This window comes from Myotis nattereri (genome assembly GCF_964212035.1).
Source record: "Myotis nattereri genome assembly, chromosome: 6".
NCBI classification, from domain to species: Eukaryota; Metazoa; Chordata; class Mammalia; order Chiroptera; family Vespertilionidae; genus Myotis; species Myotis nattereri.
The window spans coordinates 19,127,427-19,141,751 of record NC_138081.1 but is presented as its reverse complement, the minus strand read 5'-3'; positions in this window follow the sequence as shown (position 1 = coordinate 19,141,751).

The following is a 14,325-nucleotide window of genomic DNA, read 5'->3' as shown; positions in this document are numbered from 1 at the left end:
CCCTTCTTGTTTAAGTATACCCAACCCCCAGACAGAAGTGTGTGACAGCAACATTTGTTGAATGCCAACCACTGTGCATAGTGCTTTAAAAAAAAAAAAAAAGTCATTTAATTCTAACAATCATCCTATAGTAAAACTGCCTTGCTCTTTGAAACCAGACAGACCTAGGCTTCTGAAATTCAGCACGGCCATTTACTTTTTGTGGAATCTTGGATAAATTAATTAACCTCCCTGGACTTCAGTTTCTTGAGTCTTTTGAAAAAAATCTTCACAATGCAAAGCACAGTGTCTGGCACAATGTAGCAGCCTTATAAATATCCATTCCCGCTGTCTCCTATAGGCCTGCTTTTGTGAACTTTTAATTCCTTTATGACTTCTAAAATGTTGCATGTGGTACCTTTATAAAAAGAATTGCCAGTTATAATCAGATGCCAGAAAGGAGAAAAAATAATTTAATATGCACACCTAAACAAGATGTACATGTTAGTTGTGTTGTATTGAAACCACAGAATATATTGTGCCTTTTTCAATCAAATATTTGAGAATTATGTTCATTGTCCCCTACCAAGCAAGCAAACAAAACCAAAAAACAAAAAGCTGAAGTACAGCCCTTATCCTCAAGATTTTGCATTCTAACTAGGAAGTGACACATTAACACAGTATATTAATAGTATGAGGTAGGGAGGGTCAAATGCCTGAGAATTTAAAGGAAAATAAATTACTATGGGCAAGGCAAGTTTCAGGAAGAAGGTATAAATAGAACCAAAGCTTGGGAGAAGGCAATAATTTCAGCCTGGAGGCGTCCTAGAAGACGAAGTGGATATGCAAAAAGAACATTCCTGAACCTTAAAGAAGTCTATGAGGCTCCAGCTGCCCCTAAGAAAGTAAACCATTTCAGATTTAGAAGAGTGAGGATGGTGGGAGGCAAAAGAAAATTCATGAAAGGAGAGAAAGAATAATAGTATATTGGAAAAGAACTAAACTCCCAGGTCTCTAGAATCCTAGACATTTCAAGAAGAAAGGCCAATGAATAGAATTGAATAGAGGTTAAGGAAAACTAACCTCTGGAAAAAAGACCACTGGATTTGACAATACGGTTATGTTTAAATGTGTAATTTCTGAATAGATGATATAAATATAGGTATAGGTATAGCTATACTGAATATATAGAATATGTAACAGAAAAGTTAAAATTCAGTTTCAGGTTTTAGTGACTAAATGAGTGGTAAGGAGTGGAGGCCACAAAGAAATAAGGTGACCATATTTTCTTAACCAGAAGTCAGGTCATATGATCTGACAACAAGATAAAACATTTAGCCCTGCCCCCAGCTGATGTGAGTGTGGTTGAGCATTGACCTATGAACCCAGGAGGTAACAGTTGGATTCTGATGCCCAGGTTGCGGGCTAGATCCCCAGTGGGACGTGCAGAAGACAGTTGATCAATGATTCTCTCTCATCATTGATGTTTCTATCTCTCTCCCTTTTCCTTCCTCTCTGAAATCAATAAAATCATATTTAAAAAAACAAACAAAAAACATTTAGCCCTGGCCAAGTGTCTCCTGTACACCAAAAGGTGGTTGGTTCGATTCCCAGTCAGGGCACATACTTAAATTTCAGGTTTAATCCTCAGTTGGGGTGTGTTCAAGGGGCAACTGATCTCTCTCTCTCTCTCTCTCTCTCTCTCTCTCTCTTTCCCTAAAGCATATCCTTGGGTGAGGATTTAAAAAAGAAAAGAAAAGATAAAAGATTTACTATCAGTTCTAGCCTAGAAATGTCAGAATCTGTATTATTTCCATAATAAGTCATGTACTTTAGATGTTAGAAAATTAAAATAAGCAAAATCACTGCAAATTCAGAGGACAATATCCCATGAGATATTGCTGAAATATTGGATCATAAGAAAATTGAAAGGATCAGGGGAATAGGACCCATAAGAAAGGTTGAGAAAACTGAAGTAAAGTGCCCTAACCGGTTTGCAGGCTCCTCCCTGGCCCAGGCCCTTGTTGGAGCACCTGCAGGAGGCAACCAATCAATGTGTTTCTCTCACATCCATGTTTCTCTCTGTCTTTCCCTTTCTTCCACTCTCCCTAAAAAAAGAAAAAAAATCAATGGAAAAATACCCTTGGATGAGGATTAACAGAAAAAAATAAATAAATGAAAATTTAAAAAATAAAACTGAAGTAAAGCTATAAGATAATCACAATCCTAGAGTTAATCCTATCTTCTACACGTAAAGCCAAAGGAAACCCCAATAGAAGAATGAAATCAGAAATGTATTTTTTAAACTTATAAAATGGTATTGTTGGGGTCCAGCCCCAGCAGATCCAGGGGTTCCCAAAGGTGTGGACGGAGTCAGCGAAGAAGGAATGACACGAGTCAGCGTTCAGTTGATCAGCATAGCGAGGTTCTCTAGCCAGGTTTGGTTCTTATTGTCCTGTTACATCTGTATTTATACCAGTTGATTTTAATCCTATCCATTCTATTCCAAAGGAGAGTGTTTGTTAATCTAGTTCTATTGAGTTTAATCCTATCAATTCTATTCCAAAGGTTAGGGTGTTTGTTAATCCAGTTCTGTTGATTTTAATCTTGTCTAGGTTAATATCTGTGTTCCGTTATAAGGGCTATTCCAAGGTCACTGCTCTACTGATAAGCTACAAGGAAGCAACTGAAGGAGATTATCCTACCCAGTAAAGGTTATGTCCTCCCAGCCTCGCTGCTTGCCTTCCCTGGGACTGCCCTGTGTCAGTTGGTCTCCAGGGGTATAGGCTTTGGTGCTTTCCCTGGTGGGCAAACCCCTGAGGATATGGGCCCAACAAGTCCCAAATTTATTGCCAACAGTCTTAGTCCAAGTTCTTCATAAGTAGTACATGGTATTTCTGTAACACTAGGGGGTTTCACTGATTTATTCTCTTTCTTAGTCCTGTTAATCCCTAACTCCAGGGAAAAATCCTCACCTGGGGAAACAACCTTTCTCAGGGAGGTGGTCTTGTTTAAAACACATAGCGGTAAGAGGGAGAGCAAACATATTAAGAACAGTATGCCATATACACCAGGTCCCTTGAAACATATGCTGTGCAGATGTTTCTTCCCTGCAGCGACTGTGTCAAGCAGCAAGGAATGACCGGCTTCTGGCAGGTATGTAAAAACTACACGCCAAATTCCAAGTACTAAGCAAATATTACCTATTAATTACTCCATGGAGTTCTTTTCATCTTGTCTTACCTCCCCAATGAGACCTTCAAAGTATGCACTATCTATATATATAAAAGCCTAAGCAACCGAATGACCGAACAACCAAACGACTGGTTGACTGGTCGCTATGATGTGCACTGACCACCAGGGGGCAGGCGCTCAATGCAAGAGCTGCCCCCTGGTCGTTAGTGCACTGCTTAGCTAACCGATGGGCGCCAGATGCAGGACTTACGGCTGGGGAGCGCTGCTGCGGCGGTGTGAGCCTCTGGATCGGGACTGAGTGGGCATCAGCACGCAGCAGGTGCAGCAGGGCTGGGATGAGCAGGAGCAGGAGTGGCAGGCAGGAGTGGCAGGCAGTGTTGGACTGCTGGTTTTGCCCAATCCCGCCAGGCCACACTGAGGGACCCCACTGGTGTGTGAATCCGTGCACCAGGCCTCTAGTATTTTATACATTTTTATATAGCTAACACATTATTCAGCTCAAAACACTGGTTTCCTCAGCAATAACTATTAGAAAATATGGTGAGAAGACAATCTCATATTTATCACACATTTTAGATTTAACCTCAAAAAATCAGCTAAAAACAGATTATTTTTCTTTTTGCCTTTATTTCCTTTATTGTTATCTTATAATGAATTAGGTTTTTTTTTTTTCCATTCATGTGGCCTCAATCTTCTTTGTATTCCCAGACAAATAGACAAATGCTCCCTTTTTTTAAAAAAAAAAAAATCTGCTAATGTGTCAATCTGGTATCAAAGAGAATATTATAATCTCTGTGAAAATGATACAATTTCACACCACCCTAATCATGTTAAATTGCCATCATTTCTTCCTACTATTTGCTTAGAAATTTATCAGAAGATAAATATATTGAAAAAATTGTCTACCTTCTTTCCTTCTGGTAAAAACTATTCTAACCAGGAAGAAAATTCTGAAGAAAATTCAATTAAATATCAATTCAATTGTGTTATTTTTAAAACACTCATTTAGCTCAAATTTTATAACTATATACAGGTAACTAATTGTTTTTTGTGTCTTTATTCTTAGTTTTATAGTATGATATTTCCTGGACATTTTCCTTATTATCTTGTTTTGGCTTGGCTAGTTTACAGTATACTTAAGCACAAATTACATCAATGTATAACCTGAATTTTAAAAATCATTCTTTAGAAACCAATTGCAGGAAATAATAGTCTCAAACACAATGCCTATATTGTGGTGTCATTAAAGCTGGAAAATCGCCCCACTCAAACTGACCCATCAGCTTGGGACAATATTCTGCTACTCTGCTAGCAATTTTGGGGATGTGCTCAAACAGAAAACCACTCTCAGCACTTTTCATTATTGCACATTAAGGAAAAGTTTAATTAAAAGGATGATGGGGCCAGCCAAATGTCTCACCACTTTGCCAACTGAAAGGACCTTTTTAACAATGTTATTTGCACTTTATTCTGATTGTAGTGTCATTATAGAGCTCATATATGACAGGTAAGTTACAGAGCTTTGTAGATCCTCAAAGAGAGTCTCTTTCAAGAAGTATTACTTTTTCAAAATGTTAAAGCTAGACTCTGATGAAGTGTCATATATTTTAAGCAATCTCAAATACATTTGCATTTTCAAATATCAGGCAATTCCATGATACACACAATATTATGTAAAGAATTTCCAGTCATGCATATACATTCATTCAACTCCACAAACATTTACTGATCACCCGGTATAGATCAGCACCTGCTCTGTGATAAATATAAAGATAGAAAATACAGTCCCTGCCTCCAAAACAGGAAGGTTTGGAGAGTCTCTGAGGGTACACTGGAGTTGCCCAATAAGGATAAGGAAGTGTATTCAGACAGCCAGGACAACAGGCAGGTGTACCACGAAAGCCCTAGGATGCCTTTTGGGGGGCCAGGCTCAGGGAACAAGAGTCTAATGAGAGGGCCCCATGTGTTAAGGGAATGATTTGTGATGTTATTCTAGAAGTTATAGGTAGTTAATGAAAAATTTTAAGTAGGTAATGGATTTGCTCTTTCAACCATGTCTACAGTCACAGAAAAAAAAATAAAAAATTCAGTTATGAAACATTTGGTTCAATAAGCCTTGGCTAAGCACCCATACTCTTGATCAATTAGTAAATATGTTTTTACTAATATAAAAATATTTAAGCTAATATAATATACAAGGCACTATGTATTCTGAGATTCAACACAGCAATCACAAACTCTGCTTTTAAGAAATGTGATTTCCAGCTAAGACGTTTAAGACATGATTAACTGTTTCAAACTTATGCTTATTGACGTAAAATTCACCTCATTGCAGAGAGTCTGCATTTAGAATCATCATGGCACAACTACCAAACTAGGCACATTCTCATTTTAGTCATGAATTTTCACTATTCTTATTTAGATCACTTTGCAAATTTTAAGCTGTAAATACAAATAACCTGTTGCCCAATATTCAGAAGATATTTGAACATATCACAAGTCAATAGCCCAAAATAGCCTTTTTAAAAACAAAAATATTAGTAATGTGTGTTTTCTTCCTTTGTGAATTTGTATAAATGACAAAAAAAGGAAATTAAAAAAAAAATAACTCAAGAGAATACTCAACAGAGGATTCCATCTATAATCATTATCCTTTGGGCACTACCATTTCTACATCTGGCCTAATGTGACACTAAAAGGCACTCATCAAATTATTATATTTCTGTGCTTCTGAAACAAGAAGTGGAAACTTTATTACAATCCCTGTAACTTCCTCAACTGCACAGATGACAATGTGGGTTATGTCCCATCTGACACTGGAGCCTTTAAACTGCCTGTTCCGTCACTATTTTGATGCCTAAAATTAAATGCCTGCCAAAGCAAAAGAAGCTCATAACCCAAGATGTTCTTCTCTGCATATTCCTGAGACTTCACATTCTGTCGTTCTGCTGGTTCCGGGCCACATCTCACCACTCCCCCTACTGTACCATATTGTATATGTGGCTCCTAAGCAGGTCTCCTCAACCTCCTTGTCAGCCCACACCTCCTTGCCCAGTTTTGCCTTTTCTCTGATCTCCTTAAATATCTGAGGGTGAATTCAAGTGAAACCTAGAACAGTACAACTTTCTTATTCCTGAAGCTTATGCTAATTCCTCCAGTTTGCAACCAGGTAAACGAGGCATTTTAAATGATCTTCTGCACACTCTGTCTACACCAGGAGTGGGGAACCTTTCTTTCTGCTTAGGGCCATTCGAATATTTATAAAAACATTCAAGGTCCATACAAAATTATCAACTTAAAAATTGGCCTGCTATATTTGATCAAACATTTAATTAACTCGCCCCTAATGCCTTGGCAGGGCCAGACCAAATGATTATACGGTCCTCGGGGCTGGATGTTCCCCATGCCTGGTCTACACAATTGATTCTTCAACGTCAAGATGACCCCTTTTGTTCTCAGAACAATCATGTCTCTTATTTGGACCCTCATAACTTCATAAGTTATACTTTATACTTTATACCTTTTCTTCACACTTAATTTCCTAGATTGTATCCTCCTCCTCCTTTTTTCATTCTTCCTTCCCACCCTTTTTTGCTATCTTACAGCATGTCTCTACTAACTCTTTTAAACTGTCCTTTGATCCTCAATCCAGTTTGCCCGGTCTAGTAACCTCTACACATGCAGCGTCTTTGATCTCCTAACTCTCCTTCACCACCACAAATCTTCTCACAGAATAATCTTGGACCTTATTGAATCTATTATAAGGTAACAAAAGTTTTTACACATTGATAGCACATAATCTCAATGTAGTCCTTAAAGTAAATCAGTGAAGTAGCTCATACTACTTCTTGTTTTACATTAGCATCAAAGCAGCGTGATTAACAGCTAACATGATCTGACCATTTTAAGTCTTGGGCACTGACCTACACACTTCATAGACCTCATCTAATATGATCCTCATTACAATTCTATGAGTCGTTTTTTGTATTATTGTTTTTTTTTAAATGACTTTTTAAAGAGCAGGAAACTGAAACCAGTAATTACCCTGCCTAAGATCACATAACTATTAAGTAGCAGAGCCTGTGCTTGAATGCAGCACTAATTCTATAGCTAATGTTCCAGCCGAACTCAAGTCCATTTGCTCCTTGAGCCATGATTTCTGCTCCCTCCCCGCCTTTTTTTAAAGAGAAGGTGAAAGAAAGAGAGAAAGGGGTAGGAGGAGCACCTAAAGGAATTCTCCTTCAGTGGCTTGTTATGAAGATCAACCAGAAAAAGACCTAAAACAGAGTAGATACTTGATACTAATTTCTTTCCCACCATTAAGCATTCATTGAGGGCCTACTCTGTGCCAGGTACTGTAGAAGGTGGGTGTATAAAAGAGACATGATCCTTACCTTCAGGGAGCTTATGGTCTAAAGGAGGAAGTTGTATTTCCCAAGTATACAATATAAATCATCTATATTACTTCTCACACGCCTTCTTTGGCTCCTTTCCTCATAAACACTGTTTATAACTCTCCTAGGACATTTGATGTATTTTCTCTCTTAGTATAGTCATTATCATACGACTTTCATTTCCTGTCATGATGGTGATGGCCTTGAAAATTGGGACTATGTCCTCCCTATTTTGCCAGTTATTAACATGTAGGAGGCTCTCAATAATTTGTATCACATTTCTCAATAGAAAGACACTGTAAAATTATTTTTCAGTGTCCTCAAGATTTCAAATCAAAGAATGGTTATTTCAGTGCTTACATCAGATTCTTCTTCTTATGAATGCTGTCTTATAAATGAAATATTTGTCACTCTTCTTGGAGTGATAAGCCAAGATGTGATTACCTAAGACATATGCTTAACTAAGGGCCCCCTTATCTTTTATAGTGAAGACAGACCTTCCCAAACAATTAAATAATAATTTTAAGTTAATTTTTGCATACCTGAATTTTCTTAGAAATATAATATCAAAAAAGCTGAAGAAGTATGTTTAGAGTAAACACATTCATTTATTATGTCATATTTTTTCTAAGAATTATAGGGTGGGAGGTGGGAGGAAGTAGTGAAATAAACACTGATAAAAGAAATGCTGGAACAATCTTATCTATCCTACAGTCAACATCAGAGCAGCCACTCCTGACAGGTGATCCCTTGGTTTAATCCTTGGGTGAGGATTAAAAAGAAAAGAAAAGATAAAAGATTTATAATCAGTTCTAGACTAAAAATGTCAGGGTCCAACCTGAGTGTAGACACATCCTAATGTTTCTACGCATGAGCATGTTCTCTTTCCACTGTGGAATCCCCCCTTGTTCTTCAAACCTCACCTCCCACCCTTAGAAAGTATATAAAGAATGTAGAACTACAGGCTATTGTAACACTAAAAAGCTGAGCTCAAAACATATTAAAGAGTCATGCCTTGCTGGTAAGGAAATTAGTCACTCACCCATGTGCACCATTTTACCTCAAATCGGGTAACAAACGAGAATCCAGGATTCAGAGATGAGCTCAATGTTTCAGAATCCGATTAAGCAATTAAATAAAATATTTGCAAAAGAGAAAGATGCTGTGATCACCACACAGCAGAGTTTTGTTAAAAGGCCAGCAGGTTTCCAAGGACCAGGAAAGGAAAACTGTGCCAAGAGAAAGTCTTAGAGGAATTACCATCTATAATAATAAAAGGGTAATATGCTAATTAGACCGGACATCTTCCGGATATCATTCCAGATGTCCTTCCTGACGAAGCCAGGGCCAGAGGGAAGCCAACCCGGGTCCCAGGTGCCTGCAGGTGGCCGAGGAGGAAAGGTCTACTCTTGCACGAATTTTTGTGCATTGGGCCTCTAGTTTCTATTATAAGCTCACATACAGATCTCTTTCCCAAATGAAAGTATTAATTAAAGAGTCCACTTGAATATCGCTTAAACCAAATGAATGAAAGGGAAAGGAACTTCATGACAGACACTTTGTAGAGACAGGAATTGAAAACACATAGGGACAGTTTCATCTGTGGGGGAGAACCCTGAGAAAGAGGAACGTTCTTGCCGGAAGCCAGTCCATCCTTGCTACTTGACACAGTCGCCGCAGGGAAGAAACATCTGCACAGCATATGTTTCAAGGGACCTGTTGTATATGGCATACTGTTCTTAATATGTTTGCTCCCCTTCTTAGAGCTATGTGTTTTAACCAAGGTCACCTCTCTGAGAAAGGTTGTTTCCTCAGGTGGGAATTTTCCCCTGTAGTTAGGGATTAACAGGACCAAGGAAGGGAATAAAACCCCTTAACTAAGTGCCAGGCGGGTAATTAATCACTTTAACTATGAACAATCATGCTTAAACTACATAATCTTTACTTAGGATAATCTCCTTCAGTTACATGCTGATCATCTGAACACTGCTGCCTCCGTGTCCTTCCTTCTTCGTCGACTCTGTCCACACCTTTGGGAACCCCTGGACCTGCTGGGGCAGGACCCCATCACTTTCTTAACAAATTTATTGAGAGAAATGCTAGCCACAAGAGGCCTGAGGGAAAAATCTCTATTTACTCATTCATTCATTCATTCATTCATTTGGAATGAGAATTTTTAACCATGACTCAGGATGAATTTTCTTTTTTTAAAAATATATATATATTTTGATTGATTTCAGAGAGAATGGGAGGTAGAGAGATAGAAACATCAATGATGAGAGAGAATCATTAATCAGCTGCCTCTTGTATGCCCTACACTGGAGATTGAGCCAGAAACCTGAGCAAGCACCCTGATGGGGAATCAAACTGTGATCTTCTGGTTCATAGGTTGATGCTCAACCACTGAACCACACCAGCCAGGTTTTGTGTGTGTGTTTTATGGTGCTTTTATGCCATTCAGAAAGTTTAAATTTGCATGTAATTAAACTTTTAAATAGTTTAAATATGTTTACTGATAAATAATATACAATCACAAAAGTATGTATTAGAGGTGTTCTGCTTGCTGACTTTTTATAAACTATAAATTTCTAGTCATGTTATAATTTCACATTTTATATTTAGAGTGATATTGATTTGGGGTGTATAGAGTAAGACTGAAATTCAGATTCAGTTTCCCTTCTGTACTAGCTATTCATAATTGAGAGCAGTCAGCTATATTTCTTCTATGGATTTGTAATGCCATCTTTATCAAATCTTAATTCTGCATGTACTTGATCAATTTCTGGACTCTGATCTATCTTACCTATGTTAGTATTTACCTATTTCTTTTATTAAAATATGTTTTTATTGATTTTTAGAGAGAGAGAGGAGGGGAGAAGAATAAAGAGATAGAAACATTGATGATAGAGAAACATCAATATCAATTGGCTACCTCCTGCAGGCCCCTTAGTAAGGATTGAGCCTGAAACCCAAGCATGTGACCTGACCGGAAATTGAACCAATGATCTCTTGGTTCATGGGTCAACACTCAACCACTGAGCCACACCAGCTGGGCCTAGTTCACTATTTCTTAATGTTTTAATGTAAAATTGTGCTAAATAACCCTCCTCACCCTAGTTACACAGCCTCAGAATATGAACTGTTTTAAATATTTACAGAAGGGCTTTGCCCCTGCAAGAAAGAATGAACAATATCAAACACAAGCTCTAGGTCAGCTAACGTAGTTAATAAATTGTCTTGTGTAACTCTATTCAGATATTTATCTTTCTACTGCCCGTTTAGCCAGGACTTGGAACATGTAAATATTAAGTGAATAAGTGGTTTCCGAACCTGGCTGAGCAGAAAGAATACACCAAATGCACATTTTAGCTAAATTCCAACTGATTAAGTATTAAAATCAATCATTATCAGAACTTGTGATCAGAGCTGGTCACAGACTGAATTTCCGGCATACAAGAATAAATCTGAATTTTTCATTAAAAGTTATTATCTTATTTAAAAATTTAGAAGTCAGATTTTTAAGTTTGACCTTATAGAGAAGGAACAATAATGTATCAGTGCTCATGCCAGCTCAGTTGCTCTTGTGGTCATTGTTATGCATATTTTATGATGCTAAATATATGCTCATTTTAACAGTAATCAGTGGGTAGGCAAGTTACTTTTAGCCAACCACAAAGTTTTCAAGTTTTCTTCCTTCTCTATTGGTAATGGACTAGGGCAATGTCTTCATAGCTTTATTTTTTAAAAAATATTTTTTTATTAATTTCAGAGAGGATGAAAGAGGAAGAGAGAGATAGAAACATCCATGATGAGAGAGGATCATTGATTGGCTGCCTCCTGCACGCTCCCTATTGGGGATCAAGCCCGCAACCTGGGCATGTGCACTTGACTGGAATCAAACCTGGGACCCTTGGTCCGCAAGTTGACCCTCTACCCACTGAGCCAAACCGGCTAGGGCTCCATAGCTTTAAAGTATATGGAATTATCTTCTCAGAGCATTTTTAAAATCTGGCTTTATTGTTTGATTAGTGGTAAAATTGTGTTTGTTATTTCTCATTTTTTTCAAAGTCTTCACTATGTCTGAATGAAGATAATTTAATATGAATAGCATTGTATGTGATTTTGAAGTTTTTCCTCTCCGTAGAACATTGAAATGGTGGAATTGACAGCCTGACTTTAATTTCTTTTCACACAATGGAAAGGATTCCCAAAGAATTTATCTTGAAAGATCAATTGTTTAACTGTAAATAAATAACTAAAAATTAATATACTTCATAAACATCCTCTTTAATGCTGTGACTGTCAGCATTTCCAACACTTCTACAAAAACTGTAATTTGAAAATACAACCTCTTTTTTTATTCCTCCTATTGCTATTTAAAACTTTATAAACATTTATGACACACAAAGGATAAGTGTTCTTCCCAAAGTCATATATATAGTTGCTGTTAATCCTTACCCAAGGATATTTTTTCCATTGATTTTTAAAGAGATTGGAAGGGAGGGAGAGAGACAGAGAGAGAGAGAAACATGGATGTGAGAGAGACACATTGATTGTGTTGGGCCCCAATGGGGGCCAGGAATCGAGCCTGCAACCCAGGTACATGCCCTTAATCGGCATCGAACATGGGACCCTTCAGTCCACAGGCTGACGCTTAATGCACTGACCCAAAACGTCCAGGGCCCAAAGTCTTTTTTGATATTTATTTTTACTCTCAATTTAGTTCATTCCTTTACTAGTGGCTCCTGTCTCTATATCCTCAAATCCAGCAACTTTGCATCTCTCTGATCATTTTTCAGTAGTCATATCTCCTCTGACTATTTTCTTTGCCTCCCTCTCTCACTTTTAAGAATCCTTGTAATTACATTGGGCCCACTGAATAAATTTAAAATACTCTCCCTATTTTTGCATCAGTTCATTAGCAACATTAATTCCAAGCAATTCCCTTTGGTCTATGCACAGGTGCCAAGGTGATGGCAAACCTTTTGAGCTCTGCGTGTCAGCATTTTGAAAAACCCTAACTTAACTCTGGTGCTGTGTCACATATAGAAATTTTTTGATATTTGCAACCATAGTAAAACAAAGACTTCTATTTTTGATATTTATTTTATATATTTCAATGCCATTTAACAAAGAAAAATCAACCAAAAATCAACCAAAAAAATGAGTTCGCGTGTCACCATCACTGGATTAGGACATGGAGATTTTGGAGGGGCCATTATTCTGCCTACTGCAGCATATACATTTACATACATGTTACAAGTCAACATTCAATTGCAGAGAGAATAATCCACTCTTGCTAGGTTAAGCAGAAAAGAACCTATTTCAATGGCATTAGAACTGTTGGTTGAATAACTAACTAGACTGCATTTAAACTTCCAGGAGTCATTTCCAAAGAGCACAGAGCAGAAGTAGGCCACCAAAGAGCTGACATGCAATCAGGTACACGTGTCTATGGAATCTGGAAGCTGTGGGGTCGTTGTCTGTAAAAGCTTTCAGCTCCACTACAATTAGAAAGCTGCCTCTGCTAAATTGGGAATCCAAGACTGCACTGCTGATCTTGCAGCCTCTGCCATGACTCTACCAGCAAAGTGGTTGTCGCTTGCTCTGTCTCTCTTCTTACAGTAGCTCAGTTTCAAAATCAAGTGTCATACAGTGTATCTGTTTAGAGGAACCTAAATCACTGCAGGAACTCTGGTTATAAGAGAGTCTGGGAGATTGTTATTTTTAGCTTTGTAATGTCTGCAACACCAGAAGGCATACCAACAGGAAGTTGAGAATGGATATTAAAGAAATGAACCAAGATATCTGCTGGAAGTACACTGGGATAGTTCTGTAAGGAAACACAAGAAGCTGGTATAGTGGATGTTGTTCAGGTGGGCAGTTGAGTGGCTGCAGGGTGGAATGGGAGGAACACTTTATATCTACTGTATATCCTTTGTAACCATTGAAATTGGTACTTTGCATATGTTGGTTATTCACAACTAAATAATTTTTAAATGGCCTAGGGCAAAATGAAGCCAAGTAAACGAAAATAAATAAAAATATCTCCAATCATGCTGATACAGCTGGTCCACAGACCAGGGTAGCCACACCAGTACTTGGTGAAATAAATGTTTTCTATTTGGTCTAGTTGAGGAAGAACATAGGTGAAGCAGTAATTGATCGTTATTGGAATTTAGTTTTATATTATTTTTTACATGAGTGATAGGTAAGAAGTAATCTTTATATATTTTCTTGACTTTGCATTTTGCTCTCATTTGTTACTTACCCTTTTGTTAGTGTGACTCGTTAACAAATATATACACAGAAGACTTACCTTCAGTTATCCATCACTTGAATAAGGCTAACCATTTGGGCTGCACTCCATAGCCAAGAACCACAATTCCACTGTTAGTACCGGTAAAGATTACAGGCATAATGCCAAAACCGAACAGTTCTCTAGTTCTATAGGATCGTCTTACAAAAATAAAAGCTATTAAACTTTTATAAAAATGTTTTGAGGAGTAAATTACATATAATGCTGATCTTGATAGAGTATAAAACAGATTTATTTAAAGAAATGGGGACTGAAATGGGGAATCCAGAGGAAGTGGTATTTTGTTTGGGGAAGAAAAATGAGTTGATTTATGCAGCACTGGGGTTGGTAGTTGGAGATGGTCTTTCAAGTAGCAGAGTCTGGGCCGTCTGTTGAAATGAAGAACTGGAAATTTAAGAGAGGGCAAGTCTGCTGGCCATATGCATTCAATAATCACCC